Source organism: Ictidomys tridecemlineatus, chromosome 6 (genome assembly GCF_052094955.1).
Source record: "Ictidomys tridecemlineatus isolate mIctTri1 chromosome 6, mIctTri1.hap1, whole genome shotgun sequence".
In the NCBI taxonomy this organism is placed as follows: domain Eukaryota; kingdom Metazoa; phylum Chordata; class Mammalia; order Rodentia; family Sciuridae; genus Ictidomys; species Ictidomys tridecemlineatus.
This window is the reverse complement of record NC_135482.1, coordinates 119248557-119264165: the sequence shown is the minus strand read 5'-3', so window position 1 is coordinate 119264165 and position 15609 is coordinate 119248557. Positions and strand designations below refer to the sequence as shown.

Sequence of the window (15609 nt, the reverse complement as noted above, 5' to 3'; positions counted from 1 at the left end):
GCAGGAGGAGCAAGTCCCCATCTACATTGGCTTAAGGCAAGTGAGTCCCCATCTACACTGGCTCAAAGTGAGTATATACAGTGAGCAGGAGAGGGGAGCACAGTGGTCCAAGCCTTGGAAAGGATGGCTGCTGGACTCTGGCCCTTGCCCTATGGCCTTCTTCTAAAAACAAAACCCTGATTTTTGTTCTTTAATCTTTGAAACATCAATTTTATTATACAATTTGTGGGGGGGAAAAGAACCTAAGAATAATTTCTCCCAAAGCATGGGAGAAAGGACAAAGAGCAGAATAGGGGAAGTGTCCCAGGTAAAAGTCTCTATGATGTGTCTTTGCAGGTGGGGTCAGAGGAGACTCCTGGTGGATGCAGCTGCGCTGCTGCCTGGAATCCATGCAGAGAAGTCGACACCCACACCACCATGTCAGTATCCACAGAGTTCAGGGTCTTCTGCCTGTCCATTAGTTCTCTCTGTTTGGGCTGGTCATTTCCAGTGGAGCCACTCTGTTTCTGGACACTGCCGACAGAAGCAGGGTATGCAGCATAGATGTCCAATACATTTGATGATCCTCCTCCTCAGCCCCTTCCAACCCCTGCTCCTGTGGGGGGATTGCCCTGTGGAGATACCTTGGGAGGATGTGCTGCTGGGCATAGGGTCATGCAGGGAGGCTAGGCTGGGAGGGGGTGTGTCCAATGTGGAGGAAGCGGAGAGGGATGAAGGCATGTTGGCACTTCTAACACCCTTCTGCTGGGATTGCATGGCCTCCTCAGGCTGCTGCTGCTCACAGGACAAGGGAAGGGCAGACTCACTGGAACACTTCTTGGGGTGGACCCTGGGAGGATCCACAGGGCCTGCTCCCTGGGCTCTCTGGTGCTCAAGGATGAGGTAGGTAGCCATGGCATCGTCAAATCTTTGGCCACGGACACCCAGGTATTTATTACAGGGGCGGTAACCCATGTCGATCATGTTTTTTATAATTGTGGGATCCAGGAGTTTGCGCAGTGCCTCACTAGAAGGACTGGATGAAGCTTCCTCGCCCTGGCTCTGCCATGGATGTCCCATTACCTGCTCTATGGTGGGCCTGTGCTTGGGGTCCACAGTTAGCATCTCACTGATGAGGCTCTGTGTACCCTCGGAAACATGTGGGGGAATGTCATATGTTCCCTGCGTGATCACCTTCTTCACCTGCTAATTGCTGATTGCCACAAATGGGCATCTCTCTGTTAGCATAAAATAGAGAATGACCCCCCCCCTCCGCAAGGGCTCCAGACCGGGCTGCCAGGGGGCCCTTGTATTACTTACCATGGACAACTTCAGGGGCAACATATAGGAGAGTACCCCAGAACCTGTTCAGCTTCTGCCCAGCTGTGAATCTGGTGCTCAGGCCAAAGTCGATGAGTTTGACGTTGCCGCTGGTATCCACCACCACATTCTCTGGCTTCAGGTCTAGGTGCACGATCCGCTGCTTGTGGCAGTACTGCATGGCTCGCACGAACTGCCTGAAATCTTTTGGCCTCCTCCTCCTGCATGCCATCAGGTTGCAGGATAAGGTCCCATAGCTATCCCCCACATGCACGCTCCATGACAAGATAGATACATTCGATGGTCTCAATGACTTGGAAGACCTGGATCACATTTTGGTGGTCTAAGGCCACCATCATCTCTGGTTCACAGAGGAAGGGGAAGTTCCAGTCCTCTTTGGCCAAGACCTTCACCACAACCTCTGTCCTGGGGAGGAGATGATAGCAAGCTTCACCTGGGCAAAGCCCACCTCCCCAATATCCTGCAGGGTCTTATAATGGTCCGTGAGGGCGAGCTCATAGCAGGAGCCTGGGTCTTGCAGCCCTACACTGCTCTGACTACTCTCACTGCCAAACCACATCCTAAACCAGAACAAGGATGCTATCTAAAAATAAATAAATAAATAAGCCAAAACAAAACCCCAAAAAACAAAAGGAAAAAAAAAACCCCAAATCAAAGAACCAATATCCAAAGACTATAACCACCAGCCACCAGCCACCAACCACCACCAAACATGCTGACTATCTGGGAGTCTGTTAGGTCACCACCAAGAGCTTCCTGTACATACAGACAAAAACCCAGCTGTAGGCACTTGCTTATATACATACTGCTTGAAATTCCCTCACAATGGCAAGAAATAATTCAGTCTCACCTGGCCATAATCCCCAGTGGGCATCTCACTTTTAGGCCTCCAGGACCTTTTCTACTTTTCTATAATAAGAAAGGACTCTAAAAGGTTTTTTTTTTTGCTATGGTGAGTTTTGGACATTGATATTTACTTGTTTAGAAAAGAAAAATTTGTAGGATACATCAGTGGTCTTTTCAAGTCTGAAAATCTGCAATAACTTTGTGGCTCAAAGTTGTTTATGTCATCATGTGTACACTCTAGTTTTTTTCTTCTTTGCTGCCCTGAACTGAGCAGCTTTCCTCCACTGGGTCCTTCCTCCATGATGGATTGTTTCACTTTGAGCAGAGCAATGGAGTCAGCTGTCTATGAATGGAGACTTCTGGAACTGTTAGCCCCAGAGAAGGTTTTCCTCCTCCAAGTTGTTTCTTTCTTTCTTTTTATGCTGCTGGGGATTGAATTGAGGGCCTTGTGCATGCAAGGAAAGCACTCTACCATCTATGTCTGAGCTATATCCCCAGCCCCTTTAAATGTTCTTGCTGAGTGTTTTGGTCATGGAGGCAAAAAACAAAACAAAACAAAACAAAAACCTAAAACACAGCCATGATTCAATGCGTCCAGTTTCACATGTACTTGTGTATGTGTGTGTGTGTGGGGGGGTGGGCAGGGTGCAGTGCTGGGAACATAACCAGGTCCTTGCACATGCTGGAGAAGTTCCCTTAATGTGCATATCCCATCCCTGGGGCTGGAGATTCCTGGCCTAACCAGAACTCAGTACTATTACATGGAGGCTTAACTGTCAATAGGAATTTGGTAGAGATACACACATTCAAACCACAGCATGGGGTAAACAAAAGCCCAGAGAATTGGTCCCCACTAGATGTGCCTGTGTGAGGGGAGTCCTTCAGGTTGCACTGAAGGACATTAGATAGGAACTCAGATCTTTTTGAAGACAGAAAGATCTCTGATAAAGCAAATTCATGAGAACTACAACAGCTAGTTTTCAACAAGATGTAAGAGAATAAAATATCAAAACACCCCAATTTTATTCTATAGTATTGAATAAATTGCATATGGAACACTGTAACATCAGTAAATGAGGGGGAGGGGTTGGAGAGGTACAGCAGCCGCACCTGTACACTACTGAAGTCATATACTGATTCACATCAGAGCAGCATCTCTTTCTCATGTTAAATGGAACCCCATGGGAATACAAAGAAATACTTGTGAAGCACACCCAAAATGAGAGATAAGGGAATTAAAATGCTTCACTACAATCATCAACTAAATAGGAGGAAAATAATCATATGAGGAAGAAAGTCACATTGAATCAAACTTGTGCTGCTCTCTTACATTAACACAAGGCATGCTGCACCGCACCCTGATCTCCTTATAGGGACACAAAGCACACTGAACCAAAGGCCTGGGTAAACATCAAAGTCTAGCATGTGTGAAAACTTCTGTACTATAAGCATTTCTCTTAACCTATGAACTATCTTAAGTGAGAATAGGGACTGGATCTTATTTAATTTTGAATGCCTAACACCTAGTACAGACTTAACACCTGGGAGTTTTTCACTTAATGTTAATTGGTTTTTTGGCTAATTGGCTGGAGAAATGGTGGATGGATGGACAAATAGAGGAATGGACAGATAAGCAAATAGTTGGAGGCATGGATGGATGGAAAGAAGGAAGGCTGAATAATTAGATGTATGGTCTTGAAAATCAGGATCGGGTCCTCATTCCCCTGGTGTTATAGATTAAACACTTGAGAAATGCTGAGGCAAGAGCAAAAAGAAATTTTTATGTAAGAGACATCACAGAGAAAAGAGGGGATGGATATATATAGATACTCCTCCGGAGAAAAGTCAGAACCAAGAGCTGGTGCCCATGGGTGTGGGGGTGTTTTGCCCCTTTATAGATTTTAGGTTTACCTTCTTCTCATGACTATATGCCCAAAAGGCAGGAAAAGACCAAAAGGCAAGAAAAGAGCCATGGGGGTGATTGCTTGTGTTGGAATTGTGATCTTTCCCCATCCCCCGGTTGAATGTAAAGTGCTATCTGACCATTACCTTTTCTTTGATAATCAGCTATCCTTTCCTTTGCCCCTTCTCACTATCATAGGAAGAAAGTCAGTAGAGTATAGACTAGAGGCTGAGGATACAAGGGACTTTCCTAAAGTCTGTCCCTGTGTTGTAAAGGACGAGGTTTACAATTGATAATTGATTGGAGATGTGATTAGATTGGTCCAGATACAAAAGGATTATGGAGTGTGAATATGGAAAATGAGTGTACAATTGGGGATTCTGGTGTTATTGGGTTTGACATAAAGGCAAAGGGCATAATTAACCTAGTTCTGATGGTGTTAGGGCTGTGAAGTTGAATGGTAGGGTGTTGGGAATCTTGTCTGCAGCATGCAGAATTCTAGCGCCTCTTTGTAGGAACTGCTAATGAAGATCTGAGCCTGGGGCAAAGTTATTCTGGCTTCAAGGAAGTGGGGTTCCCTTGTGGGAACTTGGACCAAATCTACAGTTTCTTTCATTTAAAAAATAAATGGAGGAAAGAGCTGTAGTTTAATGGTAGAGCACTTGCCTAGAATGTATGAGGCCCTGGGTTTGATCTCTAGTACCACCCCTATAAAAGTGTTATATGATATTGGATATGTATTAAAAAAGGAAGTTTAAGTTATATGCGATAATAATAAAATAAGCACAGGCATACTGAGTAATTATAGCAAATATATATAATAAGAACCTTATAAGAAATAAGTATAAGCATAATACAATAGTTATAAATTATGAGGAATAATGATAAATACTTACAAAATCACTACTCAATTTAGAAGCTAAAACACGTACATTGTTGTTGGAGCTCCCTTTGCCTTCTTATCCAATCCCCTACCTCTGGATCCCCACAGAAGTAGCCACTATCCTAAATTTTGTTCTCATCTTTTCTTTGTGTTTGAGTCATGTTTCTCGCTGCTGTCACCCAAACTCCTGATAAGAATAACGTAGAGAAGAAAAAAGTTCTTTTGGCTCAAGAAAAGGTCATGGTCTCAGTCCATAGATGGCCTGATGGGTCTGGGTCCTGGGGTGAGGCATCATGAACATCATGGCAGAAGAAAGCTCTCAGGATGTGGCAATCAGGAAGAGAGAGAGCACTTCCTAGCTGTGCTCACCAGGGCAGAATATAAACCTCAAAGGCACACTCCCAGTAACCCATCTCCTTCAGTCACACCCTACCTGCCTACAGTTATAATCCATATCAGTGGATTAATAACTGATTAGGTCACACCTTTCATAATTTAATCATTTCATCTCTGAAAATTCTTGCATTGTCTATTTATGAACTTTGGGGGACACCACATATCCAAACTATAACACCTTGCCGTTTTAAAAATAGCTGTATCACATATGCATATTTCCCTAAACATTTCATTTTATTTGATTTTTAGCCTTATAAAAATGATATATTAATGGGCTGGGATTGTGGCTCAGTGGTAGAGTGCTTGCCTCACACATGTGAGGCACTGGGTTCAATCCTCAGCACCACATAAAAATAAATAAATAAATAAAAATATTGTGCCCATCTACAACTAAGAAAATATTTTTTAAAAATGGTATATTAGGGGCTGGAGTTGTGGCTCAGTGACAGAGTGCTTGCCTCTCTCATGTGAGGCACTGGGTTCCATCCTCAGCACCACATAAAAATGAATAAACAAAATAAAGATATTGTATCCATCTATAACTAAAAAATATATTTTTAAAATGGTATATTATACATAGTCTTTTTACATATTACCTATAGTCTCACTCAATATTATATTTTCAATATTCATCTATGCTGTTGTATATGTATAGCTCATTGATTTTCACTGCCATGTAAATCATCCATTATGTGAATACTTAATTATCCCTTCTCCCGAAGGTGAACACTATTGATTCTACATTGTTTTCTATTATGGACAAATAGTTGTCATGAACATTTTTTTTTAGAGAGAGAGAATTTTTTAATATTTATTTTTTAGTTCTCGGCAGACACAACATCTTTGTTTGTATGTGGTGCTGAGGATCCAACCTGGGCCGCACGTATGCCAGGCGAGCGCGCTACCACTTGAGCCACATCCCCAGCCCCTGTCATGAACATTTTTGCATGCGCTTCCTGACACATCATATAAGAAGTTCTTTTGGGAAAGTTTTTTTCAAAACGTGGTTCACAATTCATAAGTAAGTTGTGAAAATAAATTCAGTAAAAGGTATATAGACGTAACAGATGCAGAGGAGGTAGAAGAGGTAGAGGAGGGTGGGAGGGGGAGAGAGATTTCAACCAGACTAGTCATCTGTTAGTAATCACCAGAGTGGAGAAAAGAGACACTGTAGAGTTCCCTAGGCCTTTGTGGAAACATGGAACTGCTTCTTTAGCTGCATAATGGAAATCCACAAGTAGGACATTACGGGAGTGAATATCATTCTGAAAGGAAGAATATGTCACATATGTTACTGTGGCAAAACTGCAAAGAATCTAGAATTTCAATCACCACACTGCCGAACCTGTTGAATCAAGGAGCTATTTGCCAAGAGAATTAGTGTCCAGTGGGAACTATCATGAACTGAGAACATAAGAACTAAAACATGAGGAAAAAAAAATGATAGGAACAAAATGGAAGTCAAGAAAGAATGATACCCTGTAATTATTATAATTATATATAAAATTACAAATATTAACTCATATTAATCCTAACAATATTGGGTTTCACTGTGACATTTTCATACATGCATATATCACCCTACCACCCACTCTTCTCCTCCCCTTCCCTCCACCCAGTTGCCTTTCCCTTCCCTAATGGTCCTTCTTCTATTTTCAATCCATCTTTCATTATTTTTTAGTTTCCACAGATGAGAGAAAACATGAAAATACTTATTTCACTTAACATGATGACCTTCAGTTTCATCTATTTTCCTGCAAATGACATGATTTCATTCTTCTTTATGGCTGATTAATATTCCATTGGTTATATATATATCACATTTTCCTTATCCATTCATCTGTTGATAGGTACCTAGGCCATTTCCATTATTTACCTATTGTGAATAATGTCACAATAAAGATAGGTATGCAGGTATCTCTTTTGTATGCTATTTTAGTCAGCTTTGTGTTATTGTGACTAAAAGATGTGCCAAAAACAACTTAGAGGAGAAAAAGTTTGTTTTGCCTCACAGTTTCAGAGGTTTAGTCCATGGTCTGCCAACTCCATAGTTCTACATCTGGGGTGAAGCAGAGCATCATGACAGAAGAATGTGGCAGAGGAGAGTTCAGGACAGCCAGGAAGTTCATGACAGCCAGGAAGCAGAAAGAGAGAGAGCTCTGTCCACCGGGGACAAAATATAAACCCTCAAAGGCATACCCCAGTGACCTACTTCCTTCAGCTAAACTTTACTTGCTTACAGTTACCACCCACTTATTCTACATCAGTGGATTAATCTACTGGTTAGGCCACACTCTCATGGTCTGATATTTCACCCCTGAACATTGCTGTATTGTCTCACATATAAGCTTTTGAGACCAGCTTATTGTCTCACATATAAGCATATCCAAATTATAACAATGACTTAATTTTCTTTGAATGTGGAGTGGCATTGCTGGGTCATATAGTTTTTTAAGGAACCTCCATACTGTTTTCCATAGTGGCTCACTAATTTACATCATAACCAACAGTGAATAAAGATTTCTTTTTCTCCAAACCCACACCAGCATTTTTAAAAAATAATAGCCTTTCTGACTGGAATGAGGTGAAATTTGAATGTAGTTTTGATTTGCACTTCCCTGTAGCTGAAGATGTTCAGGATTTTTTTCCTGTTTATTTCTTGGTCATTTGTACCTCTTTTGAAAGGTGTCTGTTCAAATCATTTGATCATTGTTTATCAGATTATTAGTTCTTTTGATATTAAGTTTTTAGAGTTATTTATATATTCTAGATATTTATTCTCTGTCAGATGAATAATTAGCAAAGTTTTTTCCTTCTCTTTTGTAGGGTGCTTCTTTGTTCTGTTGATAGTTTCCTGGACTATGCAGGAACTTTTTGATTTGATACAATTCCATTTATCAATCCTTGATTTATTTTCTGAGCTATTAGAGACCTATTTAGGAAATCTTTGCCTGTGCCTATATCTTTTTTTAAAAAATATTTTTTAGTTGTTGATGGACGTTTATTTTATTTATTTATATGTGATGCTGAGACTGGAATCCAGTGCCTCACACATTAGGTGAGTGCTCTTCCACTGAGCTAAAACTCCAGCCTCTGTGCCTATATCTTGAAGCGTTTCCCTTACATTTTACTCTACTAATTTCAAGGCTATAGAACTCACATTAAGGTCTTTGATCAATTTTTTATTTAATTTTTGTACAGGATGAGAGATGGAGATCTAGTTTCAGTCTCCTATGTATGGTTACCTAGTTTTGCCAGCACCCTTTGCTGAAAAGGCTGTCTTTTCTCCAAGGTACTTTTTCTCCAATGGTACCTTTATTGAGAATCCGATGACTGTAGATGCATTGGGTTTATTTCTGGCTCCTCCTATCCTATCTTATTCATCCTATCCAATTCTGTGTCTGTTTTATGCCAGTACCATGCTGATTGTATTCCTATAACTCTGTAGTTATTTTTGTTGTTGTTGTTGTTTCATTTTGGTTTTGCAATATAGGGAATTGAACTCAGTTTTGCTTTACCTTGTTCTTTTTATTTTTTATTTTGAGACAGGATGTGGATATGTTGCAGAACTTAGACTTGAATTTGCCATTCATAGTTTGGCTATTGCGAATTGTGCTACTATAAACATAGGTATGCATTCATGTACCACTGTAGTATGATGACTTTAATTCTTCATTTTTATTTATTTATTTATTTTTGGTACAAGAGAATGAACCCAGGACACTCAACCACTGAGCCACATCACTAGCCTCTATTTTTGTATTTTATTTAGAAACAGGGTCTTATAAGTTGCTTAGGGCCTTGCTAAATTTCTGAGGCTGGCTTTAAGTTCACGATATTTCTGCCTTAGCCTCTGGAACCACTGGGATTACAGGTGTGTGCCACCAGGACTGGCAACTTTTTTTTTTTTCTTTTGTCAACTTTATTTTTTTATTTATTTTTTAATTTTTTATTTTTTTATTGGTTGTTCACAACATTACAAAGCTCTTGACATATCATATTTCATACATTAGATTGAAGTGGGTTATGAACTCCCAATTTTACCCCAAATGCAGATTGCAGAATTACGTCGGTTATACATCCACAATTTTACATAATGCACAATTAGTAATTGTTGTAACTTTAATTCTTCAGGATAAATACTGAGGAATGGTATAACTGGGTCATGTGGTGGTTCCATGCTATTCTTTTGAGGAGCCTCCATACTGATTTCCATAGTAGTTGTTTTAATTTACTGTCCTGCCAACAGTGTAAAAGTGGTCCTTTCTTCTACAACCTCTCTAGCATTTATTATTATTTGTATTCTTGGTTTTTTTTGGGGGGGGGCAGGGTACCAGAGATTTAACTCAGGGGCCACATCCCCAGCCCTATTTTGTATTTTATTTACAGACAGGGTCTCACTGAATTGCTTAACCCCTCCCTTTTGCTAAGGCTGGCTTTGAACTTGCAATCCTCCTGCCTCAGTCTCCCAAGCTACTGGGATGACAAGCATGCGCCACCATGCCCAGTTTATTATTTGTATTCTTTGATACTCCCATTCTGACTGGTGTGAGATGAAATCTCAGTTAGTTTTGATTTGCTTTTCCCTAATTGCTAATGATGTTGAACATTTTTTTTCTTATATTTGTTGGCCATTTTTCATATATTTGTTGGCCATTTGTATTTCTTAAAAGAAGAAACTTTTGACTTTGTTGAACCTCTGTAATATATCTTTTTTCTATTTAATTAATTTTTATCTTCATATTTATTATTTTCTATCTCTTTGAGGTTTATTCTGTTATTCTTTTCCTAATATCTAAAATGGACATTTATTTAATTATTTTGGGGAGTTTCTTTTTCTTTTTTTTTTCTAGCATAAACACAGGTCTTTACATTTACTTCCTTGTATCAATTTAGCATTATACCACTAGTTTTGATAATTACTTTTATTTTTTTAAGTTCTGAATGTTAATTTACATCATGATTTCTTCTTTGGTTCTTGAGTTTAGAAAGGGAATCTCTACATTACCAACCATATTCTTTAAATTCCTATATTTAATTTTGTTATTGATTTATAACAGGTTAATTGTCTGAGAATATGTTCTATTACTTTTTAGAAGTTTTTGAGAGTTATTTTTTGATTAAGAACTTGTTCCATTTTTATAATGTGCTGTATGTGCTTAAAAATCATAGTTATTCTCTAATTATTCAGCTTTAAAGAAGAATGAAATATGGCATTTGCAGGTAAATGAATGGAACTGGAGAATGTCATGATAAGCAAAATAAGCCAAACCCCAAAAAGGCTGAATATTTTCTCTGAGAAGCGGATGCTGATCTGTAATTGGAGGGAGGGGAGAGAAGAACTTTGGATTGGGCTGAGGAGAGTGAGGAGAGGGGAGAGGGTGTGGGGGTGGAAGGGATGGTGAAATGAGACGGGTATTATTATCCTATGTATACATATGATTACAAAACCGGTATGACTCTGTACCATGTACAGCCAGAGGTGGGTGAAGTTGTGCTCCATTTGTGTACAAGTGTCAAAATGCATTCTACTGTCCTGTACAACTAATTAGAATAAATTATAAAAGTATATTTATTCTCTGTTGAGTGCAGGTATTGATTCCTATTAAAACTCAAATTTGGAATGTTAGTGTTTTGTCTAACAAGGGCAAGATCCTGGGTTTGATCCTCAGCATTGCAAGGAAAAAAAAAAAAAAGACCAGCCCTCAGGAGACTGAGGTAGCAGAATCAAGAGTTCAAAGCCAGCCTCAGCAACTTAGCAAGGCCCTAAACAACTCAGTGAAACCCTGCTCTAAATCAAATACAAAAAAGGTCTGGGGATGTGGCTTGGTGGTTAAGTACCCTTGAGTACCTGAAGTTTCAGTCTCTGGTACCAAATGAGAGAGAGGGGGTGGGGAGAGAAAAGAAGAAGAAGAGGAGAAGGAGAAGGAGAAGAAGAAGAAGAAGGAAAGAAAGAAAGAAAGAAAGAGAAGAAGGAAAGAAAGAAAGAAAGAAAAGCGAACTTTAAACTGTTTTGTTCAAATCATTTACATCTTCACCAGCTGAGTTTGGTTTGGTTTTTGGTTCTCTTATCCTATCAACAATGAAATAGCTGACAGTTCATTTCGGACTGTTTACGTTAATTATTAGGTAATTATCATAGCTATCCAATGAGGTGAATACTATGATTATCACTGTTTTTCAGATGAGAAATCAGAATGAATTAATCTTTCCAAGATCACAATGCAAGTAAGTAACAAAATAAAAAGTTATACCTGGCATTCTGTCTGCAGAGAAAAGGTCTTAACTGCTGCGTTGTGCTGTCAATAATTGAGGCAGGTGCTTTGATACGATATTGAAGTATCTGTCAATTTCATACGGAATTAATTTCAATTTTTAGTTTTACATATGAAGGCTATTTAGTTAGCTGAACAAATCTTTTTTATCAATAGGAAAAACCCTATTTTTTCCTAGTACTACTTTTTATTTATTTTTGTCTCATGAACATAGTAGTTCCTGTTTTTTTTGTTGTTGTTGTTTGTTTTTTGTTGTTAATATCCGCATAGTATGACTTTTCCATTTTTTTTTTTTTTGTACCAGGGATTGAACTCAGGGGCACTTGACAACTGAGTGACATCCCTAGCCCTTTTTTGTATTTTATTTAGAGACATAGTCTCACTGAGTTGCTTAGCACCTTGCTTTTTCCTGAGGCTGGCTTTGAACTCATGAACCTCCTGCCTCAGCCTCCCGAGTTACCAGGATTACAGGGGTGTGCTACTGGGCCCAGTGCAACTTTTCTATTCTTTTGCTTTCCATTTTTATAGTCTTATATTTTTGGTCTGTCTCATATGACACTTGACTAGACAGTTTCTTTTAATTATTTCATTTTTACTGATACAATTATATAAGTATATAAATTTTAACATATCTTTAAAAGTACCTCATAGATGTTGATTTTTTTATTACTTTTATTATTTAGGAGTTTTGTAATTTAAACAATTTTTTTCACCCCAAAGTTGTTAAATAGAAAGTTTTAAATTTCTAAAGGAAGGGTCTTTTTAAAAATACAACCTGCCAAGACTTTTTAAAGAAGAAATACACAAATGCACACTCACACACACACTTTCTCCCAAGCACACTATCTGATTGCAGTTTATTGGCTGTGCCAGGTTAGTTCAATTTCATGATAAAGCTTTCAAAGGAAACACATTCATGTTTCGATCCCAGCAGGCCTGATGAATGTCATCTCCACAATTTCACTGAGATATGATAATTAAACTGCCAGCTTGTTCTGTGGACTAGCCCAAAACAATGGAAAGATCTTTTTAGGGACTCATCAAGATTTTGATGTAAATTAGAACATTATGAGTGGCCGGCCATGCAAATTCTAAACTTCATAGACTTTAGTTTTAGTTTGAGTTCTGTTTTTCAGAATAAAATTTTCCTATACCTATAAAAAGTGCCTAACTCTTGATTCTATCAAATCTATAATTTTCAATGCATATAAACCAGAATTTATAACTAATGATTGGGTGTCCTCAATAAGCAAGCATACGCTCCATGATTTAATTTAATACTATTCACTTTCCTTTATAGATGAAGAAAAAGTTGAGCAATTGCCTCAGTTCACAGAGTTGATAAGGGGGCGGGGGATCCTGTGCTCTTAACCTCTGTGCATTTGGCATCACAGGTAATAAAAAGATTCTCCTTGTGTATGTTAGCTTTCAGGGTCATTTTTAGTACTACAACTAAACTGAAGTGTTTTTCTTTTTAAAAACTGTGTTACTGTGTTCATCAGCTTTCTATTACTATGAAAAACAAACAGATAAAGCAAAGGAGGAAAGGTTTATTTTGGCTCATGTTCAATTTCTCAGTCCAAGGTTGCTTGACTGCATTGCTTTGGGGCTGTGGAGAAGTAGTACATCACAGCCAGAATGTGTGATGGACCAAAGCTGCTTACCTTGTAGCAGCCAGGAAGCAAAAAGAGAGAAGGGGTCAGGGTTCCAATATACTCATCAAGGGCCTGCCTCCAAAGACCTACCTTCCTTCATATACTTCAGGTGTTGCCGTTAACATTTACCATGATATTTATTTTAACCAAAATGTTATTTACATTAAATGTTTATTCTTCAAAATGAATGTATTGTTTTTAACCCATAAATACATAATTAGTCTATGCCCATATTTCAATAATACTGTAATATGTATTTCTTTGCTATGCATTAAATAAATATACAAAAAGATTCTGTTACTGGCTTTGAAAATTTTACAATATCTTAATATAAATATTAAAAAGAAGATCTATCTTTCACTTAGGAGGCCTGACCTCCTAAAGACCATACCATCTCTTAATAGTGCCACTAGCTGGGAACTAACCCTTGAACACATGTACTTCCGGGGGTCACTTAAGATCCACATGATAGTATTAATTAATAGTTTTTTTTTACATTGTGATCAGAATGTTGTTTTTAATATTTTGTGGAATTTACTGATGCTCTTGTGTTGTGTGTGGGAGGACTGAGGATTATTGAACCCTAGACTTGTGCATGCTAGGCAAGTGCTCTACCACTGAACTGCATTCCTAACCCTCTGATGCTTTCTTTGTTACCTAGTATGTGATCACTTTTCATGACTGTTGCATGAGTAGTTGAAAAGAAGGTATAGTCTTTATTTTCAATGTGTTAGGTCTACAAGTCCTACTTTACAATTATAGTCTTTAAGTTCTTATTATCATTACTTTTTGTTCACTTTGAAAGGAAAGTGACCACAACACTCAGAGCCACCAAGAGATCCTTATTGCAGCAGTGAGAAAGAAGAGAAGAGAAGAGAAGAGAAGAGAAGAGAAGAGAAGAGAAGAGAGAGAGAGAGAGAGAGAGAGAGAGAGAGAGAGAGAGAGAGAGAGAAAGAGAACAAGAGAGTGGGGCCCGGCAGGAGGGGTTTTTTATAGCCAAAATCTAATGGGGTCTTTGGGCTGGCAAGTTGCCTTGTTGGTGTACAGTGATTGGATCATACAGCAGTGTCAAACAGGATCATATAGGGTGTCATCTTCTACCTTCAGGCAGATGGGGCAGGGGTCAGATGTGGGGGTCAAGTGTTCAGCCTTGAGTGGGGCTGAGTGTTCAGACTTGACGCAAACAGGTGATAAAGGACCAGACAGAGGGGGGTTTGAGTGCCCAGGTTATCCTGCAGCTAACATTCGTCCAGCTTGCCCTGCTGACAACTTAGTTTGGCTTGCCCTGCACCTAACACAGTTCACCTAACCTGTAGTAAGAATGGTATCTGAAAATCTACGATTAATGTGGTTGAATCTATATCTCCTGACATCTCCTATAGTTTCCTGCTTTATAAAGGTGATTAATGTTACCTGGTAGCTAATTTAATCTTCATTTCTCTTATGATTTTGTCTTTTGCTCTAATTTCCCCTCATTTTAATAAAATTTTCATTTCATTTCTTTCTATTGGGGGTCATTTTGTAACTATTTTATTAAAGTTTTTAATACCTAAAGACTTATTTAAGGATATTTAATTTTGTTTGAAGTATAATATTAGAATTTTCTTCTGCTACTTATTGAGGTGGGGGCAGTTCATCAAGTATCAGTTGAAATACTCTCTTATTTTCTATTTTTTAGGAGTTTTGTATAGAAGACTGTTTATGCATCTTATTTATTTACTTTTATTTGTTCTAATTAGTTTGTTTATGAATTTTAAAGGCAAGGTTATTTGGTTATGGTGTGCTATCAGTTATCTATTTTAATACTATAATAAACCACCATACAAATTATTGGCTTAAAACAAAAACTAATGGCTTATACATGTGTTTTGGCTGGGTGGATGTTTAGTTGTCTTACCAGTATTCATCAATGCAGCTGTGTTTAGCAGGCGGGTGGCTGGGAATTGGGCTACGTTGGATTGCCCAGCTTGGCCTCTCATGGCCTCTTAGTCTACATAGTTCAAGGTGGTGTCTTAGGAAGTGGAAACAGTGAGAACTGCTGTTTCACATCACACAGAATCACTTCCATTGCATATTATTAATCAAAGGAAATCATGTAATTAGTCCAGATTGAAGTGTAGGAGAGTGCTTAAATCACATTATTAGAGGGCATGTGTAGATGCTAAGAGGGATTGTTGTATCCATCTTTGTGAATGACCAAGTATAGAAGTTCTTAGTTCAAGAGAATACTCTGCTGTTGAAGTAGCACATGAATATGTAAGAAATGGTTATCTTTTACTGGATGACTTTATTTTTTTTAACTTTATTTTTAAAGTTGAAAGGGAGGCTTGA

The 15609-nt window shown here is 38.6% G+C and overlaps 1 long non-coding RNA gene across 1 annotated transcript; it reads left to right on the top strand.

The window, feature by feature from the left end:
- Positions 1-10464: 10464 nt before the first annotated feature.
- Positions 10465-14832, top strand: LOC144378405 (uncharacterized). Its single transcript, XR_013440058.1, has 3 exons — positions 10465-11576; positions 12924-13017; positions 14084-14832. It is a non-coding gene; the product is annotated as an uncharacterized LOC144378405 (long non-coding RNA).
- The last annotated feature ends 777 nt before the right edge of the window (positions 14833-15609 follow it).